Genomic DNA, 17,868 nt, shown 5'->3' with positions numbered 1-17,868 from the left:
TTTGTATGTTTTTTCCACGTGTCTTGACATCCAATGTATCCCTGCAAAGTTTGGTGAAGATCTGAGTATGTCGTTTTTGACCTTATCTGGAACATCCTTTCTGAAAATTTGAAAATTCTTAAAAAATTCGTCCAAAATCTTGATGTCTCCAATCTCTTGTTTTGTACGTTTTTTCCACGTGTCTTGACATCCAATGTATCCCTGCAAAGTTTGGTGAAGATCTGAGTATGTAGTTTTTGACCTTATATGGAACCTCCTTTCTGAAAATTTGAAAATTCTTAAAAAATTCGTCCAAAATCTTGATGTCTCCAATCTCTTGTTTTGTACGTTTTTTCCACGTGTCTTGACATCCAATGTATCCCTGCAAAGTTTGGTGAAGATCTGAGTATGTAGTTTTTGACCTTATATGGAACCTCATATCAGAAAATTTGAAAATTCTTAAAAAATTCGACCAAAATCTTGATGTCTCCAATCCTATGTTTTTTTTTTCCACGTGTCTTGACATCCAATGTATCCATGCAAAGTTTGGTGAAGATCTGAGTATGTAGTTTTTGACCTTATATGGAACCTCCTATCTGAAAATTTGAGAATTCTTGAAAAATTCGTCCAAAATCTTGATGTCTCCAATCTCTTGTTTTGTACGTTTTTTCCACGTGTCTTGACATCCAATGTATCCCTGCAATGTTTGGTGAAGATCTGAGTATGTAGTTTTTGACCTTATATAGAACCTCCCATCTGAAAATTTGAAAATTCTTAAAAAATTCGACCAAAATCTTGATGTCTCCAATCCTATGTTTTGTATGTTTTTTCCACGTGTCTTGACATCCAATGTATCCCTGCAAAGTTTGGTGAAGATCTGAGTATGTAGTTTTTGACCTTATATGGAACCTCCTTTCTGAAAATTTGAAAATTCTTAAAAAATTCGTCCAAAATCTTGATGTCTCCAATCTCTTGTTTTGTACGTTTTTCCACGTGTCTTGACATCCAATGTATCCCTGCAAAGTTTGGTGAAGATCTGAGTATGTAGTTTTTGACCTTATATGGAACCTTCCATCTGAAAATTTGAAAATTCCTAAAAAATCCGTCTAAAATCTTGATGTCCCCAATAATATGTTTTGTATGTTTTTTCCACGTGTCTTGACATCCAATGTATTTCTGCAAAGTTTGGTGAAGATCTGAGTATGTCGTTTTTGACCTTATCTGGAACATCCTTTCTGAAAATTTGAAAATTCTTAAAAAATTCGTCCAAAATCTTGATGTCTCCAATCTCTTGTTTTGTACGTTTTTTCCACGTGTCTTTACCTCCAATGTATCCCTGCAATGTTTGGTGAAGATCTGAGTATGTAGTTTTTGACCTTATATGGAACCTCCTATCTGAAAATTTGAAAATTCTAAAAAAATTTGACCAAAATCTTGATGTCCCCAATCCTATGTTTTGTATGTTTTTTCCACGTGTCTTGACATCCAATGTATCCCTGCAAAGTTTGGTGAAGATCTGAGTATGTCGTTTTTGACCTTATCTGGAAAATCCTTTCTGAAAATTTGAAAATTCTTAAAAAATTCGTCCAAAATCTTGATGTCTCCAATCTCTTGTTTTGTACGTTTTTTCCACGTGTCTTGACATCCAATGTATCCCTGCAAAGTTTGGTGAAGATCTGAGTATGTAGTTTTTGACCTTATATGGAACCTCCCATCTGAAAATTTGAAAATTCCTAAAAAATCCGTCTAAAATCTTGATGTCCCCAATCCTATGTTTTGTATGTTTTTCCACGTGTCTTGACATCCAATGTATTTCTGCAAAGTTTGGTGAAGATCTGAGTATGTCGTTTTTGACCTTATCTGGAACATCCTTTCTGAAAATTTGAAAATTCTTAAAAAATTCGTCCAAAATCTTGATGTCTCCAATCTCTTGTTTTGTACGTTTTTTCCACGTGTCTTGACCTCCAATGTATCCCTGCAATGTTTGGTGAAGATCTGAGTATGTAGTTTTTGACCTTATATGGAACCTCCTATCTGAAAATTTGAAAATTCTTAAAAAATTTGACCAAAATCTTGATGTCCCCAATCCTATGTTTTGTATGTTTTTTCCGCGTGTCTTGACATCCAATGTATCCCTGCAAAGTTTGGTGAAGATCTGAGTATGTCGTTTTTGACCTTATCTGGAACATCCTTTCTGAAAATTTGAAAATTCTTAAAAAATTCGTCCAAAATCTTGATGTCTCCAATCTCTTGTTTTGTACGTTTTTTCCACGTGTCTTGACCTCCAATGTATCCCTGCAATGTTTGGTGAAGATCTGAGTATGTAGTTTTTGACCTTATATGGAACCTCCTATCTGAAAATTTGAAAATTCTTAAAAAATTTGACCAAAATCTTGATGTCCCCAATCCTATGTTTTGTATGTTTTTTCCACGTGTCTTGACATCCAATGTATCCCTGCAAAGTTTGGTGAAGATCTGAGTATGTCGTTTTTGACCTTATCTGACAAAAACATCCTTTCTGAAAATTTGAAAATTCTTAAAAAATTCGTCCAAAATCTTGATGTCTCCAATCTCTTGTTTTGTACGTTTTTTCCACGTGTCATGACATCCAATGTATCCCTGCAAAGTTTGGTGAAGATCTGAGTATGTAGTTTTTGACCTTATATGGAACCTCCTTTCTGAAAATTTGAAAATTCTTAAAAAATTCGTCCAAAATCTTGATGTCTCCAATCTCTTGTTTTGTACGTTTTTTCCACGTGTCTTGACATCCAATGTATCCCTGCAAAGTTTGGTGAAGATCTGAGTATGTAGTTTTTGACCTTATCTGGAACCTCCCATCTGAAAATTTGAAAATTCCTAAAAAATCCGTCCAAAATCTTGATGACCTCAATCTCTTGTTTTGTACGTTTTTTCCACGTGTCTTGACATCCAATGTATCCCTGCAAAGTTTGGTGAAGATCTGAGTATGTAGTTTTTGACCTTATCTGGAACCTCCCATCTGAAAATTTGAAAATTCCTAAAAAATCCGTCCAAAATCTTGATGACCTCAATCTCTTGTCTTGTATGTTTTTTCCACGTGTCTTGACATCCAATGTATATCTGCAAAGTTTGGTGAAGATCTGAGTATGTAGTTTTTGACCTTATATGGAACCTCATATCAGAAAATTTGAAAATTCTTAAAAAATTCGACCAAAATCTTGATGTCTCCAATCCTATGTTTTTTTTTTCCACGTGTCTTGACATCCAATGTATCCATGCAAAGTTTGGTGAAGATCTGAGTATGTAGTTTTTGACCTTATATGGAACCTCCTATCTGAAAATTTGAGAATTCTTGAAAAATTCGTCCAAAATCTTGATGTCTCCAATCTCTTGTTTTGTACGTTTTTTCCACGTGTCTTGACATCCAATGTATCCCTGCAATGTTTGGTGAAGATCTGAGTATGTAGTTTTTGACCTTATATAGAACCTCCCATCTGAAAATTTGAAAATTCTTAAAAAATTCGACCAAAATCTTGATGTCTCCAATCCTATGTTTTGTATGTTTTTTCCACGTGTCTTGACATCCAATGTATCCCTGCAAAGTTTGGTGAAGATCTGAGTATGTAGTTTTTGACCTTATATGGAACCTCCTTTCTGAAAATTTGAAAATTCTTAAAAAATTCGTCCAAAATCTTGATGTCTCCAATCTCTTGTTTTGTACGTTTTTTCCACGTGTCTTGACATCCAATGTATCCCTGCAAAGTTTGGTGAAGATCTGAGTATGTAGTTTTTGACCTTATATGGAACCTCCCATCTGAAAATTTGAAAATTCCTAAAAAATCCGTCTAAAATCTTGATGTCCCCAATCCTATGTTTTGTATGTTTTTTCCACGTGTCTTGACATCCAATGTATTTCTGCAAAGTTTGGTGAAGATCTGAGTATGTCGTTTTTGACCTTATCTGGAACATCCTTTCTGAAAATTTGAAAATTCTTAAAAAATTCGTCCAAAATCTTGATGTCTCCAATCTCTTGTTTTGTACGTTTTTTCCACGTGTCTTGACCTCCAATGTATCCCTGCAATGTTTGGTGAAGATCTGAGTATGTAGTTTTTGACCTTATATGGAACCTCCTATCTGAAAATTTGAAAATTCTTAAAAAATTTGACCAAAATCTTGATGTCCCCAATCCTATGTTTTGTATGTTTTTTCCACGTGTCTTGACATCCAATGTATCCCTGCAAAGTTTGGTGAAGATCTGAGTATGTCGTTTTTGACCTTATCTGGAACATCCTTTCTGAAAATTTGAAAATTCTTAAAAAATTCGTCCAAAATCTTGATGTCTCCAATCTCTTGTTTTGTACGTTTTTTCCACGTGTCTTGACCTCCAATGTATCCCTGCAATGTTTGGTGAAGATCTGAGTATGTAGTTTTTGACCTTATATGGAACCTCCTATCTGAAAATTTGAAAATTCTTAAAAAATTTGACCAAAATCTTGATGTCCCCAATCCTATGTTTTGTATGTTTTTTCCACGTGTCTTGACATCCAATGTATCCCTGCAAAGTTTGGTGAAGATCTGAGTATGTCGTTTTTGACCTTATCTGACAAAAACATCCTTTCTGAAAATTTGAAAATTCTTAAAAAATTCGTCCAAAATCTTGATGTCTCCAATCTCTTGTTTTGTACGTTTTTTCCACGTGTCATGACATCCAATGTATCCCTGCAAAGTTTGGTGAAGATCTGAGTATGTAGTTTTTGACCTTATATGGAACCTCCTTTCTGAAAATTTGAAAATTCTTAAAAAATTCGTCCAAAATCTTGATGTCTCCAATCTCTTGTTTTGTACGTTTTTTCCACGTGTCTTGACATCCAATGTATCCCTGCAAAGTTTGGTGAAGATATGAGTATGTAGTTTTTGACCTTATCTGGAACCTCCCATCTGAAAATTTGAAAATTCCTAAAAAATCCGTCCAAAATCTTGATGACCTCAATCTCTTGTTTTGTACGTTTTTTCCACGTGTCTTGACATCCAATGTATCCCTGCAAAGTTTGGTGAAGATCTGAGTATGTAGTTTTTGACCTTATATGGAACCTCCCATCTGAAAATTTGAAAATTCCTAAAAAATCCGTCTAAAATCTTGATGTCCCCAATCCTATGTCTTGTATGTTTTTTCCACGTGTCTTGACATCCAATGTATCCCGGCAAAGTTTGGTGAAGATCTGAGTATGTAGTTTTTGACCTTATATGGAACCTCCTATCTGAAAATTTGAAAATTCTTAAAAAATTCGACCAAAATCTTGATGTCTCCAATCCTATGTTTTGTATGTTTTTTCCACGTGTCTTGACATCCAATGTATCCATGCAAAGTTTGGTGAAGATCTGAGTATGTAGTTTTTGACTTTATATGGAACCTCCTATCTGAAAATTTGAGAATTCTTGAAAAATTCGTCCAAAATCTTGATGTCCCCAATCTCTTTTATTGTACGTTTTTTCCACGTGTCTTGACATCGAATGTATCCCTGCAAAGTTTGGTGAAGATCTGAGTATGTAGTTTTTGACCTTATCTGGAACCTCCCATCTGAAAATTTGAAAATTCCTAAAAAATCCGTCCAAAATCTTGATGACCTCAATCTCTTGTTTTGTACGTTTTTTCCACGTGTCTTGACATCCAATGTATTTCTGCAAAGTTTGGTGACGATCTGAGTATGTAGTTTTTGACCTTATATGGAACCTCCCATCTGAAAATTTGAAAATTCTTAAAAAATTCAACCAAAATCTTGATGTCTCCAATCCTATGTTTTGTATGTTTTTTCCACGTGTCTTGACATCCAATGTATCCATGCAAAGTTTGGTGAAGATCTGAGTATGTAGTTTTTGACCTTATCTGGAACCTCCCATCTGAAAATTTGAAAATTTTTAAAAAATTCGTCCAAAACCTTGATGTCTCCAATCTCTTGTTTTATACGTTTTTTCCACGTGTCTTGACCTCCAATGTATCCCTGCAATGTTTGGTGAAGATCTGAGTATGTAGTTTTTGACCTTATATGGAACCTCCTATCTGAAAATTTGAAAATTCTTAAAAAAATTGACCAAAATCTTGATGTCCCCAATCCTATGTTTTGTATGTTTTTTCCACGTGTCTTGACATCCAATGTATCCCTGCAAAGTTTGGTGAAGATCTGAGTATGTCGTTTTTGACCTTATCTGGAACCTCATTTCTGAAAATTTGAAAATTCCTCAAAAATTCGTCCAAAATCTTGATGTCTCCAATCTCTTGTTTTGTACGTTTTTTCCACGTGTCTTGACATCCAATGTATCCCTGCAAAGTTTGGTGAAGATCTGAGTATGTAGTTTTTGACCTTATATGGAACCTCCTTTCTGAAAATTTGAAAATTCTTAAAAAATTCGTCCAAAATCTTGATGTCTCCAATCTCTTGTTTTGTACGTTTTTTCCACGTGTCTTGACATCCAATGTATCCCTGCAAAGTTTGGTGAAGATCTGAGTATGTAGTTTTTGACCTTATATGGAACCTCCCATCTGAAAATTTGAAAATTCCTAAAAAATCCGTCTAAAATCTTGATGTCCCCAATCCTATGTTTTGTATGTTTTTTCCACGTGTCTTGACATCCAATGTATTTCTGCAAAGTTTGGTGAAGATCTGAGTATGTCGTTTTTGACCTTATCTGGAACATCCTTTCTGAAAATTTGAAAATTCTTAAAAAAATCTTCCAAAATCTTGATGTCTCCAATCTCTTGTTTTGTACGTTTTTTCCACGTGTCTTGACCTCCAATGTATCCCTGCAATGTTTGGTGAAGATCTGAGTATGTAGTTTTTGACCTTATATGGAACCTCCTATCTGAAAATTTGAAAATTCTTAAAATATTTGACCAAAATCTTGATGTCCCCAATCCTATGTTTTGTATGTTTTTTCCACGTGTCTTGACATCCAATGTATCCCTGCAAAGTTTGGTGAAGATCTGAGTATGTCGTTTTTGACCTTATCTGGAACATCCTTTCTGAAAATTTGAAAATTCTTAAAAAATTCGTCCAAAATCTTGATGTCTCCAATCTCTTGTTTTGTACGTTTTTTCCACGTGTCTTGACCTCCAATGTATCCCTGCAATGTTTGGTGAAGATCTGAGTATGTCGTTTTTGACCTTATATGGAACCTCCCATCTAAAAATTTGAAAATTCTTAAAAAATTTGACCAAAATCTTGATGTCCCCAATCCTATGTTTTGTATGTTTTTTCCACGTGTCTTGACATCCAATGTATCCCTGCAAAGTTTGGTGAAGATCTGAGTATGTCGTTTTTGACCTTATATGGAACCTCCCATCTGAAAATTTGAAAATTTTTAAAAAATTCGTCCAAAATCTTGATGTCTCCAATCTCTTGTTTTGTACGTTTTTTCCACGTGTCTTGACCTCCAATGTATCCCTGCAATGTTTGGTGAAGATCTGAGTATGTAGTTTTTGACCTTATATTAAACCTCCTATCTGAAAATTTGAAAATTCTTAAAAAATTTGACCAAAACCTTGATGTCCCCAATCCTATGTTTTGTATGTTTTTTCTACGCGTCTTGACATCCAATGTATCCCTGCAAAGTTTGGTGAAGATCAGAGTATGTCGTTTTTGACCTTATCTGGAACATCCTTTCTGAAAATTTGAAAATTCTTAAAAAATTCGTCCAAAATCTTGATGTCTCCAATCTCTTGTTTTGTACGTTTTTTTCCACGTGTCATGACATCCAATGTATCCCTGCAAAGTTTGGTGAAGATCTGAGTATGTAGTTTTTGACCTTATATGGAACCTCCTTTCTGAAAATTTGAAAATTCTTAAAAAATTCGTCCAAAATCTTGATGTCTCCAATCTCTTGTTTTGTACGTTTTTTCCACGTGTCTTGACATCCAATGTATCCCTGCAAAGTTTGGTGAAGATCTGAGTATGTAGTTTTTGACCTTATCTGGAACCTCCCATCTGAAAATTTGAAAATTTTTAAAAAATTCGTCCAAAATCTTGATGTCTCCAATCTCTTGTTTTGTACGTTTTTTCCACGTGTCTTGACATCCAATGTATCCCTGCAATGTTTGGTGAAGATCTGAGTATGTAGTTTTTGACCTTATATGGAACCTCCTATCTGAAAATTTGAAAATTCTTAAAAAATTTGACCAAAATCTTGATGTTCCCAATCCTATGTTTTGTATGTTTTTTCCACGTGTCTTGACATCCAATGTATCCCTGCAAAGTTTGGTGAAGATCTGAGTATGTCGTTTTTGACCTTATCTGGAACCTCCTAGCTGAAAATTTGAAAATTCTTCAAAAATTCGTCCAAAATTTTGATGTCTCCAATCTCTTGTTTTGTACGTTTTTTCCACGTTTCTTGACATCCAATGTATCCCTGCAATGTTTGGTGAAGATCTGAGTATGTAGTTTTTGACCTTATCTGGAACCTCCTATCTGAAAATTTGAAAATTTTTAAAAAATTCGTCCAAAATCTTGATGTCTTCAATCTCTTGTTTTGTACTTTTTTTCCACGTGTCTTGACCTCCAATGTATCCCTGCAAAGTTTGGTGAAGATCTGAGTATGTAGTTTTTGACCTTATCTGGAACCTCCTTTCTGAAAATTTGAAAATTCCTAAAAAATCCGTCCAAAATCTTGATGACCTCAATCTCTTGTTTTGTACGTTTTTTCCACGTGTCTTGACATCCAATGTATCCCTGCAATTTTGGTGAAGATCTGAGAATGTAGTTTTTGACCTTATATGGAACCTCTTATCTGAAAATTTGAAAATTCTTAAAAATATTTGACCAAAATCTTGATGTCCCCAATCCTATGTTTTGTATGTTTTTTCCACGTGTCTTGACATCCAATGTATTTCTGCAAAGTTTGGTGAAGATCTGAGTATGTCGTTTTTGACCTTATCTGGAACATCCTTTCTGAAAATTTGAAAATTCTTAAAAAATTCATCCAAAATCTTGATGTCTCCAATCTCTTGTTTTGTACGTTTTTTCCACGTGTCTTGACCTCCAATGTATCCCTGCAAAGTTTGGTGAAGATCTGAGTATGTAGTTTTTGACCTTATATGGAACCTCCCATCTGAAAATTTGAAAATTCTTAAAAAATTCGACCGAAATCTTGATGTCTCCAATCCTATGTTTTGTATGTTTTTTCCACGTGTCTTGACATCCAATGTATCCATGCAAAGTTTGGTGAAGATCAGAGTATGTAGTTTTTGACCTTATCTGGAACCTCCCATCTGAAAATTTGAAAATTTTTAAAAAATTCGTCCAAAATCTTGATGTCTCCAATCTCTTGTTTTGTATGTTTTTTCCACGTGTCTTGACCTCCAATGTATCCCTGCAATGTTTGGTGAAGATCTGAGTATGTAGTTTTTGACCTTATATGGAACCTCCTATCTGAAAATTTGAAAATTCTTAAAAAATTTGACCAAAATCTTGATGTCTCCAATCTCTTGTTTTGTACGTTTTTTCCACGTGTCTTGACATCCAATGTATCCCTGCAAAGTTTGGTGAAGATCTGAGTATGTAGTTTTTGACCTTATATGTAACCTCATATCTGAAAATTTGGAAATTCTTAAAAAATTCGACCAAAATCTTGATGTCTCCAATCCTTTGTTTTGTATGTTTTTTCCACGTGTCTTGACATCCAATGTATCCATGCAAAGTTTGGTGAAGATCTGAGTATGTAGTTTTTGACCTTATATGGAACCTCCTATCTGAAAATTTGAAAATTCTTAAAAAATTCGTCCAAAATCTTGATGTCTCCAATCTCTTGTTTTGTACGTTTTTTCCACGTGTCTTGACATCCAATGTATCCCTGCAAAGTTTGGTGAAGATCTGAGTATGTAGTTTTTGACCTTATCTGGAACCTCCCATCTGAAAATTTGAAAATTCCTAAAAAATCCGTCCAAAATCTTGATGACCTCAATCTCTTGTTTTGTACGTTTTTTCCACGTGTCTTGACATCCAATGTATCCTTGCAAAGTTTGGTGAAGATCTGAGTATGTAGTTTTTGACCTTATATGGAACCTCCCATCTGAAAATTTGAAAATTCCTAAAAAATCCGTCTAAAATCTTGATGTCCCCAATCCTATGTCTTGTATGTTTTTTCCACGTGTCTTGACATCCAATGTATCCCTGCAAAGTTTGGTGAAGATCTGAGTATGTAGTTTTTGACTTTATTTGGAACCTCATATCTGAAAATTTGAAAATTCTTAAAAAATTCCACCAAAATCTTGATGTCCCCAATCCTATGTTTTGTATGTTTTTTCCACGTGTCTTGACATCCAATGTATCCATGCAAAGTTTGGTGAAGATCTGAGTATGTAGTTTTTGACCTTATATGGAACCTCCTATCTGAAAATTTGAGAAATCTTGAAAAATTCGTCCAAAATCTTGATGTCTCCAATCTCTTGTATTGTACGTTTTTTCCACGTGTCTTGACATCCAATGTATCCCTGCAAAGTTTGGTGAAGATCTGAGTATGTAGTTTTTGACCTTATCTGGAACCTCCCATCTGAAAATTTGAAAATTCCTAAAAAATCCGTCCAAAATCTTGATGACCTCAATCTCTTGTTTTGTACGTTTTTTCCACGTGTCTTGACATCCAATGTATCCCTGCAATGTTTGGTGAAGATCTGAGTATGTAGTTTTTGACCTTATATGGAACCTCTTATCTGAAAATTTGAAAATTCTTAAAAATATTTGACCAAAATCTTGATGTCCCCAATCCTATGTTTTGTATGTTTTTTCCACGTGTCTTGAAATCCAATGTATTTCTGCAAAGTTTGGTGAAGATCTGAGTATGTCGTTTTTGACCTTATCTGGAACATCGTTTCTGAAAATTTGAAAATTCTTAAAAAATTCGTCCAAAATCTTGATGTCTCCAATCTCTTGTTTTGTACGTTTTTTCCACGTGTCTTGACATCCAATGTATCCCTGCAAAGTTTGGTGAAGATCTGAGTATGTAGTTTTTGACCTTATATGGAACCTCCCATCTGAAAATTTGAAAATTCTTAAAAAATTCGACCAAAATCTTGATGTCTCCAATCTCTTGTTTTATACGTTTTTTCCACGTGTCTTGACCTCCAATGTATCCCTGCAATGTTTGGTGAAGATCTGAGTATGTAGTTTTTGACCTTATATGGAACCTCCTATCTGAAAATTTGAAAATTCTTAAAAAATTTGACCAAAATCTTGATGTCCCCAATCCTATGTTTTGTATGTTTTTTCCACGTGTTTTGACATCCAATGTATACCTGCAAAGTTTGGTGAAGATCTGAGTATGTCGTTTTTGACCTTATCTGGAACCTCATTTCTGAAAATTTGAAAATTCTTAAAAAATTCGTCCAAAATCTTGATGTCTCCAATCTCTTGTTTTGTACGTTTTTTCCACGTGTCTTGACATCCAATGTATCCCTGCAAAGTTTGGTGAAGATCTGAGTATGTAGTTTTTGACCTTATATGGAACCTCCCATCTGAAAATTTGAAAATTCCTAAAAAATCAGTCTAAAATCTTGATGTCCCCAATCCTATGTTTTGTATGTTTTTTCCACGTGTCTTGACATCCAATGTATCCCTGCAAAGTTTGGTGAAGATCTGAGTATGTCGTTTTTGACCTTATCTGGAACATCCTTTCTGAAAATTTGAAAATTCTTAAAAAATTCGTCCAAAATCTTGATGTCTCCAATCTCTTGTTTTGTACGTTTTTTCCACGTGTCTTGACATCCAATGTATCCCTGCAAAGTTTGGTGAAGATCTGAGTATGTAGTTTTTGACCTTATATGGAACCTCCTTTCTGAAAATTTGAAAATTCTTAAAAAATTCGTCCAAAATCTTGATGTCTCCAATCTCTTGTTTTGTACGTTTTTTCCACGTGTCTTGACATCCAATGTATCCCTGCAAAGTTTGGTGAAGATCTGAGTATGTAGTTTTTGACCTTATATGGAACCTCATATCTGAAAATTTGGAAATTCTTAAAAAATTCGACCAAAATCTTGATGTCTCCAATCCTATGTTTTGTATGTTTTTTCCACGTGTCTTGACATCCAATGTATCCATGCAAAGTTTGGTGAAGATCTGAGTATGTAGTTTTTGACCTTATATGGAACCTCCTATCTGAAAATTTGAAAATTCTTAAAAAATTCGTCGAAAATCTTGATGTCTCCAATCTCTTGTTTTGTACGTTTTTTCCACGTGTCTTGACATCCAATGTATCCCTGCAAAGTTTGGTGAAGATCTGAGTATGTAGTTTTTGACCTTATCTGGAACCTCCCATCTGAAAATTTGAAAATTCCTAGAAAATCCGTCCAAAATCTTGATGACCTCAATCTCTTGTTTTGTACGTTTTTTCCACGTGTCTTGACATCCAATGTATCCCTGCAAAGTTTGGTGAAGATCTGAGTATGTAGTTTTTGACCTTATATGGAACCTCCCATCTGAAAATTTGAAAATTCCTAAAAAATCCGTCTAAAATCTTGATGTCCCCAATCCTATGTTTTGTATGTTTTTTCCACGTGTCTTGACATCCAATGTATTTCTGCAAAGTTTGGTGAAGATCTGAGTATGTCGTTTTTGACCTTATCTGGAACATCCTTTCTGAAAATTTGAAAATTCTTAAAAAATTCGTCCAAAATCTTGATGTCTCCAATCTCTTGTTTTGTACGTTTTTTCCACGTGTCTTGACCTCCAATGTATCCCTGCAATGTTTGGTGAAGATCTGAGTATGTAGTTTTTGACCTTATATGGAACCTCCCATCTAAAAATTTGAAAATTCTTAAAAAATTTGACCAAAATCTTGATGTCTCCAATCTCTTGTTTTGTACGTTTTTTCAACGTGTCTTGACATCCAATGTATCCCTGCAAAGTTTGGTGAAGATCTGAGTATGTAGTTTTTGACCTTATATGGAACCTCCCATCTGAAAATTTGAAAATTCCTAAAAAATCCGTCTAAAATCTTGATGTCCCCAATCCTATGTTTTGTATGTTTTTTCCACGTGTCTTGACATCCAATGTATTTCTGCAAAGTTTGGTGAAGATCTGAGTATGTCGTTTTTGACCTTATCTGGAACATCCTTTCTGAAAATTTGAAAATTCTTAAAAAATTCGTCCAAAATCTTGATGTCTCCAATCTCTTGTTTTGTACGTTTTTTCCACGTGTCTTGACCTCCAATGTATCCCTGCAATGTTTGGTGAAGATCTGAGTATGTAGTTTTTGACCTTATATGGAACCTCCTATCTGAAAATTTGAAAATTCTTAAAAAATTTGACCAAAATCTTGATGTCCCCAATCCTATGTTTTGTATGTTTTTTCCACGTGTCTTGACATCCAATGTATCCCTGCAAAGTTTGGTGAAGATCTGAGTATGTCGTTTTTGACCTTATATGGAACCTCCCATCTGAAAATTTGAAAATTTTTAAAAAATTCGTCCAAAATCTTGATGTCTCCAATCTCTTGTTTTGTACGTTTTTTCCACGTGTCTTGACCTCCAATGTATCCCTGCAATGTTTGGTGAAGATCTGAGTATGTAGTTTTTGACCTTATATGGAACCTCCTATCTGAAAATTTGAAAATTCTTAAAAAATTTGACCAAAACCTTGATGTCCCCAATCCTATGTTTGGTATGTTTTTTCTACGCGTCTTGACATCCAATGTATCCCTGCAAAGTTTGGTGAAGATCTGAGTATGTCGTTTTTGACCTTATCTGGAACATCCTTTCTGAAAATTTGAAAATTCTTAAAAAATTCGTCCAAAATCTTGATGTCTCCAATCTCTTGTTTTGTACGTTTTTTCCACGTGTCATGACATCCAATGTATCCCTGCAAAGTTTGGTGAAGATCTGAGTATGTAGTTTTTGACCTTATATGGAACCTCCTTTCTGAAAATTTGAAAATTCTTAAAAAATTCGTCCAAAATCTTGATGTCTCCAATCTCTTGTTTTCTACGTTTTTTCCACGTGTCTTGACATCCAATGTATCCCTGCAAAGTTTGGTGAAGATCTGAGTATGTAGTTTTTGACCTTATCTGGAACCTCCCATCTGAAAATTTGAAAATTTTTAAAAAATTCGTCCAAAATCTTGATGTCTCCAATCTCTTGTTTTGTACGTTTTTTCCACGTGTCTTGACATCCAATGTATCCCTGCAATGTTTGGTGAAGATCTGAGTATGTAGTTTTTGACCTTATATGGAACCTCCTATCTGAAAATTTGAAAATTCTTAAAAAATTTGACCAAAATCTTGATGTCCCCAATCCTATGTTTTGTATGTTTTTTCCACGTGTCTTGACATCCAATGTATCCCTGCAAAGTTTGGTGAAGATCTGAGTATGTCGTTTTTGACCTTATCTGGAACCTCCTATCTGAAAATTTGAAAATTCTTCAAAAATTCGTCCAAAATTTTGATGTCTCCAATCTCTTGTTTTGTACGTTTTTTTTACGTTTCTTGACATCCAATGTATCCCTGCAATGTTTGGTGAAGATCTGAGTATGTAGTTTTTGACCTTATCTGGAACCTCCTATCTGAAAATTTGAAAATTTTTAAAAAATTCGTCCAAAATCTTGATGTCTTCAATCTCTTGTTTTGTACTTTTTTTCCACGTGTCTTGACCTCCAATGTATCCCTGCAAAGTTTGGTGAAGATCTGAGTATGTCGTTTTTGACCTTATCTGGAACATCCTTTCTGAAAATTTGAAAATTCTTCAAAAATTCGTCCAAAATCTTGATGTCTCCAATCTCTTGTTTTGTACGTTTTTTCCACGTGTCTTGACATCCAATGTATCCCTGCAAAGTTTGGTGAAGATCTGAGTATGTAGTTTTTGACCTTATATGGAACCTCCCATCTGAAAATTTGAAAATTCCTAAGAAATCCGTCTAAAATCTTGATGTCTCCACTCTCTTGTTTTGTACTTTTTTCCACGTGTCTTGACATCCAATGTATCCCTGCAAAGTTTGGTGAAGATCTGAGTATGTAGTTTTTGACCTTATATGGAACCTCCTTTCTGGAAATTTGAAAATTCTTAAAAAATTCGACCAAAATCTTGATGTCTCCAATCCTATGTTTTGTATGTTTTTTCCACGTGTCTTGACATCCAATGTATCCATGCAAAGTTTGGTGAAGATCTGAGTATGTAGTTTTTGACCTTATATGGAACCTCCTATCTGAAAATTTGAGAATTCTTGAAAAATTCGTCCAAAATCTTGATGTCTCCAATCTCTTGTTTTGTACGTTTTTTCCACGTGTCTTGACATCCAATGTATCCCTGCAAAGTTTGGTGAAGATCTGAGTATGTAGTTTTTGACCTTATCTGGAACCTCCTTTCTGAAAATTTGAAAATTCCTAAAAAATCCGTCCAAAATCTTGATGACCTCAATCTCTTGTTTTGTACGTTTTTTCCACGTGTCTTGACATCCAATGTATCCCTGCAATTTTGGTGAAGATCTGAGAATGTAGTTTTTGACCTTATATGGAACCTCTTATCTGAAAATTTGAAAATTCTTAAAAATATTTGACCAAAATCTTGATGTCCCCAATCCTATGTTTTGTATGTTTTTTCCACGTGTCTTGACATCCAATGTATCCCTGCAAAGTTTGGTGAAGATCTGAGTATGTCGTTTTTGACCTTATCTGGAACCTCATTTCTGAAAATTTGAAAATTCTTAAAAAATTCGTCCAAAATCTTGATGTCTCCAATCTCTTGTTTTGTACGTTTTTTCCACGTGTCTTGACATCCAATGTATCCCTGCAAAGTTTGGTGAAGATCTGAGTATGTAGTTTTTGACCTTATATGGAACCTCCCATCTGAAAATTTGAAAAGTCCTAAAAAATCCGTCTAAAATCTTGATGTCCCCAATCCTATGTTTTGTATGTTTTTTCCACGTGTCCTGACATCCAATGTATCCCTGCAAAGTTTGGTGAAGATCTGAGTATGTCGTTTTTGACCTTATCTGGAACATCCTTTCTGAAAATTTGAAAATTCTTAAAAAATTCGTCCAAAATCTTGATGTCTCCAATCTCTTGTTTTGTACGTTTTTTCCACGTGTCTTGACATCCAATGTATCCCTGCAAAGTTTGGTGAAGATCTGAGTATGTAGTTTTTGACCTTATATGGAACCTCCTTTCTGAAAATTTGAAAATTCTTAAAAAATTCGTCCAAAATCTTGATGTCTCCAATCTCTTGTTTTGTACGTTTTTTCCACGTGTCTTGACATCCAATGTATCCCTGCAAAGTTTGGTGAAGATCTGAGTATGTAGTTTTTGACCTTATATGGAACCTCATATCTGAAAATTTGGAAATTCTTAAAAAATTCGACCAAAATCTTGATGTCTCCAATCCTATGTTTTGTATGTTTTTTCCACGTGTCTTGACATCCAATGTATCCATGCAAAGTTTGGTGAAGATCTGAGTATGTAGTTTTTGACCTTATATGGAACCTCCTAACTGAAAATTTGAAAATTCTTAAAAAATTCGTCCAAAATCTTGATGTCTCCAATCTCTTGTTTTGTACGTTTTTTCCACGTGTCTTGACATCCAATGTATCCCTGCAAAGTTTGGTGAAGATCTGAGTATGTAGTTTTTGACCTTATCTGGAACCTCCCATCTGAAAATTTGAAAATTCCTAGAAAATCCGTCTAAAATCTTGATGTCTCCACTCTCTTGTTTTGTACTTTTTTCCACGTGTCTTGACAACCAATGTATCCCTGCAAAGTTTGGTGAAGATCTGAGTATGTAGTTTTTGACCTTATATGGAACCTCCCATCTGAAAATTTGAAAATTCCTAAAAAATCCGTCTAAAATCTTGATGTCCCCAATCCTATGTTTTGTATGTTTTTTCCACGTGTCTTGACATCCAATGTATTTCTGCAAAGTTTGGTGAAGATCTGAGTATGTAGTTTTTGTCCTTATATGGAACCTCCCATCTGAAAATTTGAAAATTCCTAAAAAATCCGTCTAAAATCTTGATGTCCCCAATCCTATGTTTTGTATGTTTTTTCCACGTGTCTTGACATCCAATGTATTTCTGCAAAGTTTGGTGAAGATCTGAGTATGTCGTTTTTGACCTTATCTGGAACATCCTTTCTGAAAATTTGAAAATTCTTAAAAAATTCGTCCAAAATCTTGATGTCTCCAATCTCTTGTTTTGTACGTTTTTTCCACGTGTCTTGACCTCCAATGTATCCCTGCAATGTTTGGTGAAGGTCTGAGTATGTAGTTTTTGACCTTATATGGAACCTCCTATCTGAAAATTTGAAAATTCTTAAAAAATTTGACCAAAATCTTGATGTCCCCAATCCTATGTTTTGTATGTTTTTTCCACGTGTCTTGACATCCAATGTATCCCTGCAAAGTTTGGTGAAGATCTGAGTATGTCGTTTTTGACCTTATATGGAACCTCCCATCTGAAAATTTGAAAATTTTTAAAAAATTCGTCCAAAATCTTGATGTCTCCAATCTCTTGTTTTGTACGTTTTTTCCACGTGTCTTGACATCCAATGTATCCCTGCAATGTTTGGTGAAGATCTGAGTATGTAGTTTTTGACCTTATATGGAACCTCCTATCTGAAAATTTGAAAATTCTTAAAAAATTTGACCAAAACCTTGATGTCCCCAATCCTATGTTTGGTATGTTTTTTCTACGCGTCTTGACATCCAATGTATCCCTGCAAAGTTTGGTGAAGATCTGAGTATGTCGTTTTTGACCTTATCTGGAACATCCTTTCTGAAAATTTGAAAATTCTTAAAAAATTCGTCCAAAATCTTGATGTCTCCAATCTCTTGTTTTGTACGTTTTTTCCACGTGTCATGACATCCAATGTATCCCTGCAAAGTTTGGTGAAGATCTGAGTATGTAGTTTTTGACCTTATATGGAACCTCCTTTCTGAAAATTTGA

This window comes from Lepisma saccharinum, unplaced genomic scaffold (assembly GCF_977018435.1).
Source record: "Lepisma saccharinum unplaced genomic scaffold, izLepSacc3.1 HAP1_SCAFFOLD_44, whole genome shotgun sequence".
NCBI classification, from domain to species: domain Eukaryota; kingdom Metazoa; phylum Arthropoda; class Insecta; order Zygentoma; family Lepismatidae; genus Lepisma; species Lepisma saccharinum.
The sequence above is the reverse complement of the archived record's forward strand: the minus strand, read 5'-3'. Positions refer to the sequence as shown.